Source organism: Equus asinus, chromosome 2 (assembly GCF_041296235.1).
Source record: "Equus asinus isolate D_3611 breed Donkey chromosome 2, EquAss-T2T_v2, whole genome shotgun sequence".
Lineage (NCBI taxonomy): Eukaryota > Metazoa > Chordata > Mammalia > Perissodactyla > Equidae > Equus > Equus asinus.
In genome coordinates this window covers 73,881,075-73,895,412 of record NC_091791.1, presented here as the reverse complement: position 1 = coordinate 73,895,412, position 14,338 = coordinate 73,881,075, and the positions used below count along the sequence as shown (strand labels likewise).

Below are 14,338 nucleotides of genomic sequence, written 5' to 3'. Positions count from 1 at the left end.
AGTCTCATTCTTTTCTGGGGGATGACAGGTGCACCAGGAAGCAGGGGCATGCAGCCTGGGACTGTCTGTTCCAAATCAGGAGTGTGGGAGGGTCAGGAAGGGCCCCAAGGAGGAGTGAGTTGGAGACATCCAGGAAGGAGGCAGTGATGAGGCCGTGACGGGCAGCTCTAGGCTTCCAGAGAGCCAGCAAGAGGTCCAGTTTCTCTGGGTGCACATTCCAGGGAGTGGGAGGAGGGTAAGCTGAAGAGAGACAAAAAGCCAACTAAATTACACGTGAACACATGTTAAAGTTGGGCTTTGTTTTATAAGTTGATAGCATACAATGAAAGAGGAATTTTCTTTCCGACTTTCAGGGAACTTTACCAGTAGTGTAGGCACCAGTTAACTACCAGCTGCTCACTCCCTTTTCTTAACAGCTTGCTTTGGGTTCTAGTCAGCTCTGTTTACCCACAGCGGCTCATAAATATGTAGATTTACAGTTCTTTCGGACAAGGGAACTGTATGTGTGAGAGACATTTTTAATATATGAAAAATCTGATCAATATATAAACGTATACTTTGTAGGTAATATTAAGAATCTCATCATTTTTCTAAATCCAGTCCAGAAGATTGTCTTTGCCTAACGTTTCCTATAATCCATTAATTTTTTTAAAAGGCAGCTTTACTCAGTCCTTATGCTGTGCACCTGGTTCAGATCTGCATGGTTTACTGTTAAATACCCTATCTGAAATAGGGTTTGCTGACTTGGCATCCAAGGACCCACAGGGAGCCCATGCAGGGGCTTTGGGACCCTGTGAAAGTCCTGAAGCTGTGTTGCACAATTTCAAGGTTTGTACATGCCTGCATATCTGGGGAGAGGGTCCCAGATGTGTGTGTCCTCACTACCCTCTGTCCCCAGGCTAACAGGATCCCCACACTGCCTGTGCCGAGTGTTCCTCAGGGATCCACTCATGCAGTCCCCACAACTCCTGGTGCTGGACGTGAGGGTCGTCTTCATGGCACACAGAAGGAACTGTGGCTCCCAAAATGTTAATAACTTGCTCTGTGATTAGGAGCAACTGACTTAAGGCCAGAAAGAGTCAATATGCATTTAAGGGGGCTTGGTCTAAACTCAGGAGAGTGGTTACTAGCAGAATCCAGCTTAAAAATCTTACCTGGTGACTTGAATTGACTGCTTGGAATTACATCTCCATGAGATGGTGTGTGTTTCACTTCACTGCTTGGTTTAAGAGCTGGTTTTCCCACTGTGACTTTGCCTCTCCAGACTCTTCCTTAGAGCTGAGAGAAAATACCGTCCTCTGGTGGCTCATCAGTTTGTGGGCTGGGGGTCTGCCTCCATTGCAAGTCCCTTAAAAGTCCTCAAAACTATATATATATATTTTTTTTCAGTTTTTGAAATATGAGTTTGTCCAAACAGATGTTTGAATATTCATCCCATGGTGGGATGCATTTTAGGTGAGTTTAATTTTAGTTGCAGCTACTGTGTTGTTTTCATTTGCATGTGTTAAAGGAGCAGCTGGGATGCCTTCCACATTTGTTGGATTTGGGCTAAATTAAAGTCTATCCGAAGTCAGTTGGATGCCTAAACTGAAGCAATGTGCTGTCCTCAAAGTGTAAGCTTTAGAATAACATTCTTGTTGAACGTCAGGTTAAGGAGATCAAGTTACTTCTTTGAATTTTCACCCTGTATATCTAAGAGAGAGGTATTAAAGTATTTAATTTAATTCAAACACTTCCTATATAAATGTCATTTTTTTTTTTTTTTGGTCTCTGCAGCCTTTCCCTTTGTGTAGGCCTATGGAAATGCTTGCCCAGTAGAATTCAGTCTTTACTTGTGATAAATCTGAAAGCAGTGCAGGTGGAGGTTAATTAAGAACAAGTTTCTTGGAGTCACATAGACCTCGGTCAAAATCCCAGATTCTCCAGTTCTTAATTCTGTGGCCTTTATCATCTGAAGGATGTTGTAACATTACTACAGCTGGTTACTGTGAGGATTAAACACGATGTTCACAAGGGCTGTCTCCTCCTCCCCTGAGATGTTGCTGAGAGCCACATTAACAAGGCCACTCTACCACCTTCCCTAGGAATGCAGCACCAGCCTCACCAGTTGTCTGCATGCCCCTTCCCACTTGATTTTTCTCCATGATTCTTATAACCACCTATACACCATGTGTTTTACTAAGTTACCTGTTCGTCTGTCTTTACTCATTAGGATAGTGAGTTCCTATATCCAAGGTTGTTATTCGGACAGCTCCTGGCACTCAATAAACTCAACAAATACTTGTTGAGGGAGTGAATCACTTAGCACAGTGCCTGGCATGTAGTGAGTGCCGAGTAAGTCATTCATCGTATTAAGAGTCATCAAAGAATTAAAGGCAAACGAAAGGGAGATTTCTAAGCAGTAGAGATCATATAAACCCCAAGATGAACCCTAAATAACTGCACTGTGTTTGTGTTCTCCCAGGAGTGGAAAGCAGTGCAATTACAGTCCACCCCTTATTTTCTGTCCTTTGGGAGAGGTACAAGGAATCCAGGGTTCAGAGCCTTGCAAAAAAACAAAACAAATCAAAACAAAAAAACCCACACACTTTTGGACTGTGTTTTATTTACCTTTTTAAGTGTATAAAAATATTTTGCCGAGAAGAAATATTTCCATAGAAGCAGGAACATAGGAAAGCCTGCTGTGAGTGAAATACTAGATATGATGTGCAGGAAATTTTAGACTCTCTTAGAAAGATGGTAGCTCATCCTGTGCTTGAGAGTACAGTTTCTCAACTCAAAAAAAAAAATGCTTGTCCACCTCATTTAATGTTATTTGAAATTTCAAATAAATTGTCAAGGTTAAAAGCAGATTAAACCAATGGATTTTTTTTTTCTTGGTGAGGAAGATTGTCCCTGAGCTAAAATCTGTGCCATTCTTGCTCTATTTTGTACGTGGAACACTGCCACAGCGTGGCTTGACAAGTGGTGGTAGGTCCACACGCAGGATCCAAACCTGTGAACCCTGGGCCGCTGAAGCACAGGGTGCAAACTTAACCACTGTGCCACCAGGCCAGCCCGAACCAATGGGAATTTTGAAGGCACTTCTTCAGACTACTCATTTCCTCTCCCTTGGGAAGCTGTTGTTATTGCCCAGCAAAAAGTAATGGGAAGCGGCACTGGAGGTGGTGAGAAGTGGTCAGGTCTGGATGTATCCCGAAGGTGGAGCCAACAAGAGGGGCTGATGGACTGAATGAGGAGCGTGGCTTAGAGGATGGCTCCAAGGTTTGTGGCTGGAGCAAGGGGAGAGGTGGAGTTATCTTAAGTGAGATGAGGGAGGCTGTGAGTGGAACAGGTGTAGGGGACACTTTAGGAGTTAAAATTTGGACATGTAAGTTCCAGATGCATTAAGCTTCTAATGTAGGCGAACCTGTTTGGTAGGTGATTGGATATTTGGCTGGTGTTCAGGAGAAAGGTCTTAGTGGAAACATGAATTTGGGAATGGTCAGTATACAGATAGTATTTAAAACCAAGAGATTGGCTGTCATCCCCAAGGCAATGAATGTAGACTCAAATAAGAAGAGGCCCAGGACTGCACTCTGGATGACTCCGGCGCTGAGGTCTTCAGCCATGAATTTGAAGCACGGCCAGTACTTGGAGTACCATCTCACTTTGTAGGTGGCCCCAGGGGAGAAATTCTCTTTCTGCCTTCTTTAGAGTAGGGTATGTTAAGGAGCTGGTTGTCTGCCTGCTAAAGCCTTTCCAGAATCCAGCTCAGAAGGAGTTTGTGTTGTTTTCTGGGTGGTTCTTTTCTTTTTTTGCCTGGAAATCCACCTGACAGGAAAGTGAAGTACAGAAATGGAGTAGAACCCAGCAAGTTTATGGAATATCATTCTGTGTGTTGGGGAAAGCTTGAGATGGTTTACTTTAAAATTGCTTACATAAGGAAAATCAAGTAAACCTTTAGGGGAAAAAACATTATCTTGTTTTCTTCTTTCCCCTGTCAGCCAAACACTATTCCTTTTCATTTATTTAAGTCCCTTAAAAATGAGAACCACTTGGTAAAGGACCAAATTTGCTTCAGATTTCAAAAGTTAATTTATTAGAAAGTTTCTCCCTGTGTTGCCACCCTTTCCTTTTATCACTAAATTAAAAATGAAGGATTTAGAAGCATTTTTGTGTTTAAATCTGAAATATTGCTCCTGAGGATGGAGCTGCTTCACCCGGATACCCACAGGGGAACCTTCTCTCAGAGAGAAGTTTGTCCAAGTTACACGCCTAATAGGTTTATCTGGCAGGCTTTAAATCAAGAGCATATTGTTCATACTCAATCTATAAATTATAATTGTACGGTTTTGTTTTGTTTCATTTAGAAGAGTCATTAAAGGCCTCTATTTTGACCAGTTTTTTAAATGTCTGGCTTTAACGCAGCCCAAAGAGAGATCAGAACTCTTGAGGGGCCTTTATTTGTTTATTTCTTTTGTTGTTTAGAAAATTTCAGCAAGAGAGAGGCATTCAAGTAACCGGCTGGGCTGTTTACTCCCGCTGGAATGTCAGCGTCCTGTCAGTTGTTTTGAGTAGCTAATCAGGATTAAGGGCTGTGGGGAAAGATATGATCCAAAGCTTCTCATTGTTATTCAGAAGAGTAAACATTGCTGAAGCCAAGAAAGAGGTTTCCACATAAACTCAGCAGCTTGTAGTGAAGCTTTAGTGAAGGCGCTTAATATGGGACTCAGAGGTTTCTTTTTACGGGGCAGAAAATCTGGGGAAACAATGAGAAGCCCAGCTTTGAAGGGGGTCACACTGCTCCTTATTAGTGGGTACATGGGAGGGGGTCTCATTTCAGGGGGCCCAGGGTTTTATTTTCACTTCATATTGTTCTTATAAGAGTTGTGTCATAAACATTTGCTGCCAGCCTTGCGGCGTGGCTGCTGTTCCATGGCAAAGCCGGCCAGAGTATCTGCTCCCTCTGCAGCTCAACAAGCTCACGCATAGGATCTCCTGGCCACCTACTCTGCAGACCACCTCCAACTTGGGACATCCTGCTGGGCAGGGTCCTGGCGGAGGAGGCATTCATGTGGGGCGGGCACTTCTCTAGGCAGAGGCTCACTTGCTTGCTCTAGGTTTAGGTGGCCTTATTGGCATTTGTGGATTGTGGGGCAGAGGGGTTTGGCTTTGGCATAACAGCAAGCCTTAAAAGTCTATTCCATAACAACAATAACAAAACATTTACTGGACACTTTATTGGTGTCATGACCTGTGCTCAGCCTTTTATGTGTGTTCATCTTATTTAACCTATGTAGCGCTCCTGCGAAGGAGGTAGGGAGATGATTCTGCTGATAACATCGTACACAGTCCCCAGAATCACCTGAATCCAGAGCTCACCTCTAGAAGGTGCAGGAGCTTCCCCCAGGAGTCAGACTCACTGGGCTGTGGCCCCAGTTTGCTGGGCAGAGGCAGCTTCTCTCCTTCTTGCATTGTCAGGAGGAGGGTATTGAGGGGCTGGTGGATGGTTGGATGTCTCTAGCCCTCTTACAGTGCCACCTTGTATCTGGAACCCTTCCCGCGCCCTGGGAGTCATGGGATGTTACAGTTACTAAGCCGTGACTAAGTTACTAAGTTACTAAGACGTTTATCACGTCTGTGAGGCACATGGGGAAGCTGAGCCACAGATGCTAGGCGACTTGCCTGAGGTCGAACAAAGGGAGTACTGAAGGAATTGGAGCACTAAGTACCTACACTCCCTGCTCAGAGCTCTGACTACTAGATGCTGCTGCCTTGCCCTTCAGAGCATCCTTTATAGTCCCGGTTTTCAGGCGTGAGTCTTTGGCATGAGGCCTGAATGCCCCTAAAAAGCAGGACGAATTGGGTATTGGTAGCTTGCGGCCAAATTCTTGAGAGAAATTGCATTCCCATCTGGCCACATGCGGACAGAATCCTGAGAAATTGAGAAGCAGCCAGGTTTTTGTTTCTCTCTTTCCAGTCTCAGGTTCTCCAAGGAAACACAATGGAAGAGTGCACTGTGTTTCCGTTCCCATGGACCGTTGTCTGTGCAGCTGGGGAGGTGAGACTTGTGCCTGTGTGCTGGTCAGTGTGGCCCCTCTGCCTGCGCTGTGAGAGTGCAACGCGGTCAGCAGATGCAGGCGACGTGGGCAGCCGTACAGAGCCAGCTACAGGCTCTTTGTTTTAATGAGTCCCCCACCAACTCATCCCAGGGACTAACTTGCACTTTATGTGTACAATTCAGACCAAAGCCACGCTGTTATTCATCATCTTGTTCTTTTGTTTTTATTTTTAGTGTTTTTGTATAACCAACTCCAGGTTTTCAACAACAGACCACTTTTCTTTTTCCCCTTGTATATTCCACTTTTGACCATTAACATCAGGCCTTGTCTGCATCTAAAATCAAGAATGCACTGGACCTAGGAGAGAATATACGACCTAGACTATAGAGATTCAGTTTGTCTCTGTGTTAGCATCTCCGAAGGGCCTGGGGTAGGTCTCCTCTGAAAAGTGCTAGCAAACATATTTTCAAAGCTTAATCTCGGAGTGCCTGCCCGCACATGTGGCTCCGTTTCCCCAGCTGTAAGTCTTGGTTTCAGTTTGGGCAGACATGGGATGGTTCTGAATGAGTAATGTAGTTTTGTTTCTTTATTCCTTGGTCCCTTCTTTCCACCAACGTCGCAGGAATACAGTGATGAACCTGAAGATCATCTTTGTCCTCAGGGAGCTTGCAGTGCAGTGGGAGAGGCAGACAGCTAACAAGACACTTGCGTCATCCAGGAAGGCTAATTAACCAGCTCTAGGTTATGTTAACAACTCTGTTCTTTGTATTTTAGACCTATTGGTGAGTCTCTGTTATCTTCTTGGTGGATTGACCCTCATCATTATGAAATGCCCTCTTTATTGCTAGTAACACTTTTTGTCTTGCTCAATATCAGGATAGCTATCTTTGGTTTAGTATTTCTGCATTATGTATCTTTTCTCATGCTTTTACTTCCAACCTTTTTGTGTCCTTTTATTTAAAGTGTGTCTCCTATATAAGTAGTATATAGTTGGATTTTGGATTTTAATTCACTCTGACAATCTTGTTTTTTACTTAGAGTATTTAGTCCTTTTACAGGTAATGCAAGTACTGGTGGTATATTTGAGTTTAACACAAGCATCTCATTATCTGCATTCTATTTGTCCACTTGTTTTGTGTTCCTGTTCCTTTCCTTTCATGTTTCTTTTGGCTTAAGTATCTCGCCCTCTATTAGCTTGTTGCATTCTTGACTCATTAGAGTCTAATATAAATGACTAATTTATTACTTCCTGGACAATGCACAGACTCATAATACTTTACCCTCCACTTACTCTCCAATCCTCTCTTAAGCTCTTATTGTCGTATGGTTTAATTCTCTATATGTAAACTTGGGAGAACACCTTTTATTTATTTATTTTTTTTGCAGCAAATATCCGTTAGATTTATCCACATTCTTATATTTCCATTTTTTCTTATTTCTTGTATTTTCATTTTTCTACTTGGAACCATTTTCCACCTGTCTGAGAACTTCTGTTAGTATTTCTCTTAGTGCCAATTTGCTGGCAATGAATTCTGTCCCTTTATTGTCTGAAAACCTCTTTTTTTCACTTTCATCTTGGAGAGTATTTTTACTGAGTATACAATCCCAGGTTGACAGTAACTTCTAGCTCTTTTACATTTTACATCTTCTGGCTTCCATTGTTTCTGGTGAAATATCAACTGTTAGTCTATTTTGGCTTTTTGAGGGCATTTTAACTTTTTTCTCTGCTTGTCTTAAAAATATTTCTCTTTGGGGGCCAGCCCAGTGGCATAGTGGTTGGGTTCATGCACTCTCCATTGGCAGCCCAGGGTACACCAGTTCAGATTCTAGGCATGGACCTACACACCACTTAGCAAGCCATGCTGTGGCAGGCGTCCTACATATAGAATAGAGGAAGATGGGCACAGTTGTTAGCTCAGGGCCAATCTTCCTCAGCAAAAAGGGGAGGATTGGCAGTGGATGTTAGCTCAGGGCTAACCTTCCTCAAAAAAAAATTTCTCTGTCTGGTTTTCAGCAGTTTTGCTGTAATGTGCCTAGATGTTATTTTCTTCATATTGAACCTGTTTGAGGTTTGTAGAATTTCCTAAATCTGTGGCTTCATGTCTTTTGTCAGTTTTTCTTGTGCACCAGTTTCTTTCCCCTCTCCCTTTCGGCCCTAATTATGTCTTTGTCAGAATTTCCACGTTCTCTGTCCCTCTGATGCTCTTTTCTGTAGTCTTTATTCTTTTTTGTTCCCTGTGCTTCAATCTGGATATATTTCTTTTGGCCTTCCTTCCTGTTCACCATTCTTTTCCTCTGCTGTATCTATTCTGCATTTAAATCTGTCTACTGAATTCTTAATCTCGGTTATTGTGTTTTGTTGTGTATCAACAAATATAGAGATAGTTAAAGGCTCTAGCTGATGTTTTAATCCTCCAAATAGGATTTAGTTTTGCTGTCCGGCAGGCAGCTAAAATAAGGCAGATCACCTTGATCAAGACTTGAATTGAGCTGGTGTAAAGCTGGGTTTCAGTCTTTTGTAGAGAGCTGGTGGTTTCCAATTCTCTTTTGCAACTAGGAAGTAACCCTTTGGGACTCTGCCTGGAAGTCTGGGGTGTTTCTTAGAGCCCCTCTTCCTCAGCAAGCACTGACCTCCACTTCTGGCCTCTCTAGTCCCACTTCACCTGCAGAAGCTTAGCTTGGCTGCCCACCTGCAAAGCCATCACTTCTCCTCTGCTTATTCAGCCACCTGGCTTATTCATCCACTTGGCTTCACACTGCTTAAGGGGACAAGGGTCAGAGAATGTTGGCCTTACTCTCGGGCTTCTCTTCTTTCTGGGAACCTGGCCCTGCAACACCTGGCTGCCTTGTTAACTCTCCAATGCCTTCAAATAGATTTTTTGGTGTGTTTCATCCAAAATTTCTAATTGTTTTCAGCGGGTAGGTTGATAACAAGGAGCTTTACTATCCTTGAAAGCAGGAAAAACCTGAGTGTGTTTTTGGAATCCAAATTCAGTATGAATTTGACAGTTCATAAATTTTGCCCTGAGAAGCAGTGTCTCTCCTGAATGAGAGTATACAAAAATAGCAGTGGACTCGAAGTTGAAAGGTGTAGCTTTTGTTAACAGCTCTACCACTTACTCCCAGACTAAGGTCAAAATAACCTCTCTAGGGCGTTCACATGTTCTGCTTCGGCAGCCTAGGGTTCACCAGTTTGGAGCCCAGGTGCAGAGCTATGCACTGCTTGTCAAGCCATGCTGTGGCAGGTGTTTCACATATACAGTAGAGGAAGATGGGCATGGATTTTAGCTCGGGGCCAGTCTTCCTCAGCAAAAAAGAAAAAACAGGTGAGATTGGTGGCAGATGTTAGCTCAGGGCTAATCTTCCTCAAAAATAAATAAATAAATAAAAATAATCTCTCTAAACCCTGGATTTCTTATCTGCAAAGCAATAATAATGCCTGCCCATCTTACACATTGTTATTAGGCTCAGATATCTGTGAAAGGACTTTGTAAACCACAAGTAACTACACAAGTACAGGGTATTTTTGTATTGTTGTTGTATGTGACTGTCAGCTTGTGTATATATGAAATCAGCTTTGAGTAAAGAATGAGCTGTTATTCTGTTAAGCTTTGCTCTTGATATGTGTGTGATGTTGAGGGCAGACACTTAGCCTCCCAGATAAGAATGCCTCGTTACGGCAGCCCGAGCCCAGCCCGCGGCCCCAGCAGCAGCGCCGTGGCCGGGTGGAATGCCTACATCGACAACCTCATGGCGGACGGGACCTGTCAGGACGCGGCCATCGTGGGCTATAAGGACTTGCCCTCCGTCTGGGCCGCCGTCCCCGGGAAAACCTTCATCAACATCACGCCAGCTGAGGTTGGTGTCCTGGTTGGCAAAGACCGGTCAAGTTTTTTCGTGAATGGGCTGACTCTTGAGGGCCAGAAATGTCCTGTGATCCGGGACTCACTGCTGCAGGATGGGGAATTTACCGTGGATCTTCATACCAAGAGCACCAGCGGATCCCCCACCTTCAACATCACTGTCACCATGACTGCCAAGACGCTAGTCCTGCTGATGGGCAAAGAAGGTGTCCACAGTGGTATGATCAACAAGAAATGTTATGAAATGGCCTCCCACCTGTGGCGTTCCCAGTACTGACCTCGTGTGTCCCTTCCCTACACCACTCCCCACTGCTTTTGCACCCCTTTCCTTCCCTTCCCATACACACACATACAGCATTTTTATTTTGGGGGCCATTACCCCACATACCTTATTGCTGCCAAAACCACATGGGCTGGGGGCCGGGGCTGGATGGACAGACACCTCCCCCTACCCATACCCCTCCTGTGTGTGGTTGGAAAACTTTTTTGTTTTTTGGTGTTTTTTTTCTGAATAAAAAAGATTCTACTAACAACAACAACAAAAAAAGAATGCCTCGTTACGTTGAGGAGTAGGTGGATCTTCTCATTGCAGCATAGCATCGGAAGGTTTCATTACTGACCAAAAACAGTAGGGGAATTTTCTTTGAAACAGCCATCCCACCTATTTCAGAGAGAAATTAGACCAGGAAAAATGGGATCATCAGAGTGTCACTTGGTAAATGAGATCAATCTTTGAGTCTGAACAAACTGTCCTATTTCAACCATCCACTTAAACCCATTTCTTCACTGTCACCAAGGAACCATTAAAAAACTTCTGTTTTAACGGGAGAGTTTTGTGTATCTTAGGAAGCAGTCAAAACAGTATGAAATGTATTTTGACTTTTTCATTTAGGCTATATGTTTCACTTTTTCTGGAACCATGTGGTTTCAGAGATTACTTGTTGCTTTTCTGATGAGCTTGGAACCAACAGCAGCATTGTCAAGTTATGGTACCTACATTCTTAGGCCAAAATGTCTGCCTGCTCACTAGTGGAGTCGACCAGCTCCTGTGTGCTCTGGAGTGTTCATGTTAGTGGTGGAATCTGTGAGATCCCAGATCCCCATTTCAGTCTGTAAAATTAAAAGTACAAACTTTCAAAATAACACTCCTCTGAACCGTATTGAATCAACTGTGATTTCTTCCATCTGACAATGATGAGAGAAAATCCATGTCTTTGGAAATTCAAGTCTGTTAAAAGAAGGAAAAATATCCCAGTAGAAATACTGCACTTGGATTTGGAGTTTTATACTCAGTGGTGATTTCTATTTACTCTTGCATTCATTCAGCAGGTACTTGAGTGCTTACTATATGACAGGTATTTTTCTGGTCACTGGGGAAACAGCAATGAACAAAACTGATAAAAGGAAAATCTCTGCCTTTGTAGACCTTACCTTGAGGGATGGGGTAGAAGGCAATAAAATAAATGATTAAATTATATGATATAAGAATGTTGAATGCAATGGAGAGAAATAAAATAAGGGTGGAGGTCAGAGAGTACAGGGTCAGGGGTCCAATGTTAAACAGATGGTTAGGCACAGCAAAAAAAAAAAAAAAAAAAGATCAACAAAATGAAAACACAACCTATGGAATGGGAGGAAATATTTGCGAATCATATATCTGATAAGAGGTCAATATCCAAAACCTATGAAGAATTCATACAACTCAATTTTTTAAAATCCCCAAATAGACAAAGGACCTAAATAGACGTTTTTCAAAAAAAGACATACAGATGGCCAACAGGTACATGAAAAGGTTCTCAACATCAGTAACCATCAGGGAAATGCAAATCAAAGCCACAATGAGATATCACCTCACACCTGTTAGAATGGCTGTCATCAAATAGACAAGAGATAACAAGGTGGTGAGGACGTGGAGAAGAGGGAATGTGCACTGTTGATGGGAATGTAAATTGATGCAGCCACTATGGAAAACAGCATGAAGCTTCCTCAAAAAAATTAAGAATTTTTCATTTGATCCAGCAATTCCACTTCTGGGTATATATCTGAAGGAAATGAAATCACTATCTCAAAGAGATATGTGCATCCGCATGTTCATTGCAGCATTACTCACAAGAGCCAAGACGTAGAAACAACCCAAGTGTTCATCAACAAATGAATGGATAAAGGAAATGTGGTGTGTATATGCAATGGAATATTATTCAGCCATAATAAAGAAGGAAGTCCTGCCATTTGCGACAACACGGATGGACCTTGAGGACCTTATGCTAAGTGAAATAAGTCAGACAGAGAAAGACAAATACTGTATGATCTCACTTATATGAGAAATCTAAAACAAACAAACAAAAAACACATAGAAAAAGAGGTCAGATTTGTGGTTACCAGAGGCAGAATGTCAGGGATAGGGGAATTGGATGAAGGTGGTCAAAAAGTACAAACTTTGAGTTGTAAGATAAATAAGTCCTGGGGATGTAATGTACAACATGATGACTATAGTTAACACTGCTGTATTGTATATTTGAAAGTTGCTAAGAGAGTAGATCCTAAAAGTTCTCATCACGAGAAAACAACTTTTTTTTTGTATCTATGTGAAATGATGAATGTTAACTGAAATTATTGTGGTAATCAGTTCACAATATATGTAAGTCAAGTCATCATGCTGTACACCTTCCATTTTTGCGGTGCTGTATGTCTATTATATCTCAGTAAAGCTGAAAGAAAAAAATAAAGATGTGCTTTGGGAAGGTGTCACGGACAGGAAGGCATGTAGGCAAAGACCTGAGGGAGGGGGTGAGAGAGTGACCATTTGGATAATGGGGAAGGGATTTCCCATCAGGTGAGGTAGCAAGGGAAAGTCCCAAAAAGAGAATGTGCCAGGTGTGTCCAGGGACAGTGAGGAAGCCAGAGTGCTGGGCAGGAGGGCTCAGGGGAGAGTGAAGGGGGAGATCTGGGAGGAGTCAGAGCAGACCCTGGGAAGTCTGGAGGCTTATTGTGAGGACATTGGGTTTTCCTCTGAGAGAGATGGGAGCCACTGCAGATTTGAGAGCAGAGGAACATCATCACCTGAATTAGGTTTGCAAAGGATCAGTCTTCTCAAGGCTGCTGTGTTAACACCGGGCTTATTGGGGGCGGGTCCAGAAGCAGGGAAAACTGTGGAAGTGATCCAGCTGAGAGATGTTGGTGGCTTGGAACGGGCTAGCAGTGGAGGTGGTGAGAAGTGGCTGGATTCTGGATGTGTTTTGAAGGTAGAGATGACAGATATGCTGAAGGATTGGATGTGGAGTGTGAGGAAGAGGGGGTGAAGGATGATGGGAAGGTTCTTGGCCGAGTAACCTGAAGAATAAACCTGCTCTTTTCTGAGAGGAGGAGAGTGTCACCTAATGGTTAGGGCATGGTTGCCACTCCCAGACTGCCTGTGTTGGGATCCTGACTTACTCTTTACTGCCTGCACGACCTCCGGTCTAAGTGGAGGATAATAAGAATGGGCGTCTCCTCGGTCTGTGGTGAGGGATAAATGAGTTAGTACTTGTTGGTGACTCAGCATGGGCTAGCACATAGTAGGCACTACGTGAACGTCAGATATCATCAGGGAGGCATTGCTGGGAGAGAAGGAGGGGAACTCTACTCCCGGTGGAAGTGTCCAGTGGGCAGATGGAGATACTCAAGCTCTGAAATTCAGGGGACAAGCCTGGGTAGAAGTTGTACGTTTCAGATTTTATAGCATTTACAGATGGTCTTTAAAGCCGTTTTGTTATCCATCTCTGAATGTGTGTTACTAGACATGGCGGTCTTTCTGATTACCACATAGGCCTCTGTGACCTAGGCTTGTTCTCTTTGGAGTTTCTCTCCTTAATGATGATCGTTGAGTTTCAGTGAATGATCAGTGAAAATCAACACCTTTTCATTGTTGGTAGTTGTTTTTTAAATTCTCTAATATTAAGTACAAAGGCCAAGGCACTTCTGGTTGTTGATATTCATATGTAAGTGCTATGTGCTGACACTGGAGGATTCCCTGCATGTTGTTCTGGACTGGAATAAAAGCAGTGCCCTGGCCACCTGATTCTAGGTGTCTAATATGTACAGGCCTGTGGGACTGTGAGGGGCCCAGGTGGCCAGGAGTGCCTTTCTGTTCTCCTGGGATCCCTCTCAAATGAGCCCCTTCCCCATAGTGCCACTCTTGGCCCATTCTCTGGCTCCTCCCTCAGAATTCCTGCAGTGCCTGCCTCAGGAGACTCGGGTCATCTCCCCGACCCACTTTCCCCAAGCAACCTCCTACCTGCTCCTTCCTGTGCAAGAAGTGACATAAGACCCCAGCAGCTGGACTTCACCCTTGTGGCCTTGCATAAACATCCGCAGCAGCTGGCCCTGCCTCATCCCCCCATCTCCCTCATAACTTGAAGGTGGACGCAGGCAAGCAGGGTCAGCACTCTTTCC

At 43.5% G+C, this 14,338-nt stretch overlaps 1 protein-coding gene and 1 pseudogene across 2 annotated transcripts in view; both read left to right on the top strand.

The window, feature by feature from the left end:
* Positions 1-14,338, top strand: part of GALNT2 (polypeptide N-acetylgalactosaminyltransferase 2) — a 199,330-nt gene that overhangs the window by 126,547 nt on the left and 58,445 nt on the right. The window lies entirely within an intron of this gene.
* Positions 7,849-10,457, top strand: LOC106843066 (profilin-1 pseudogene; annotated as a pseudogene).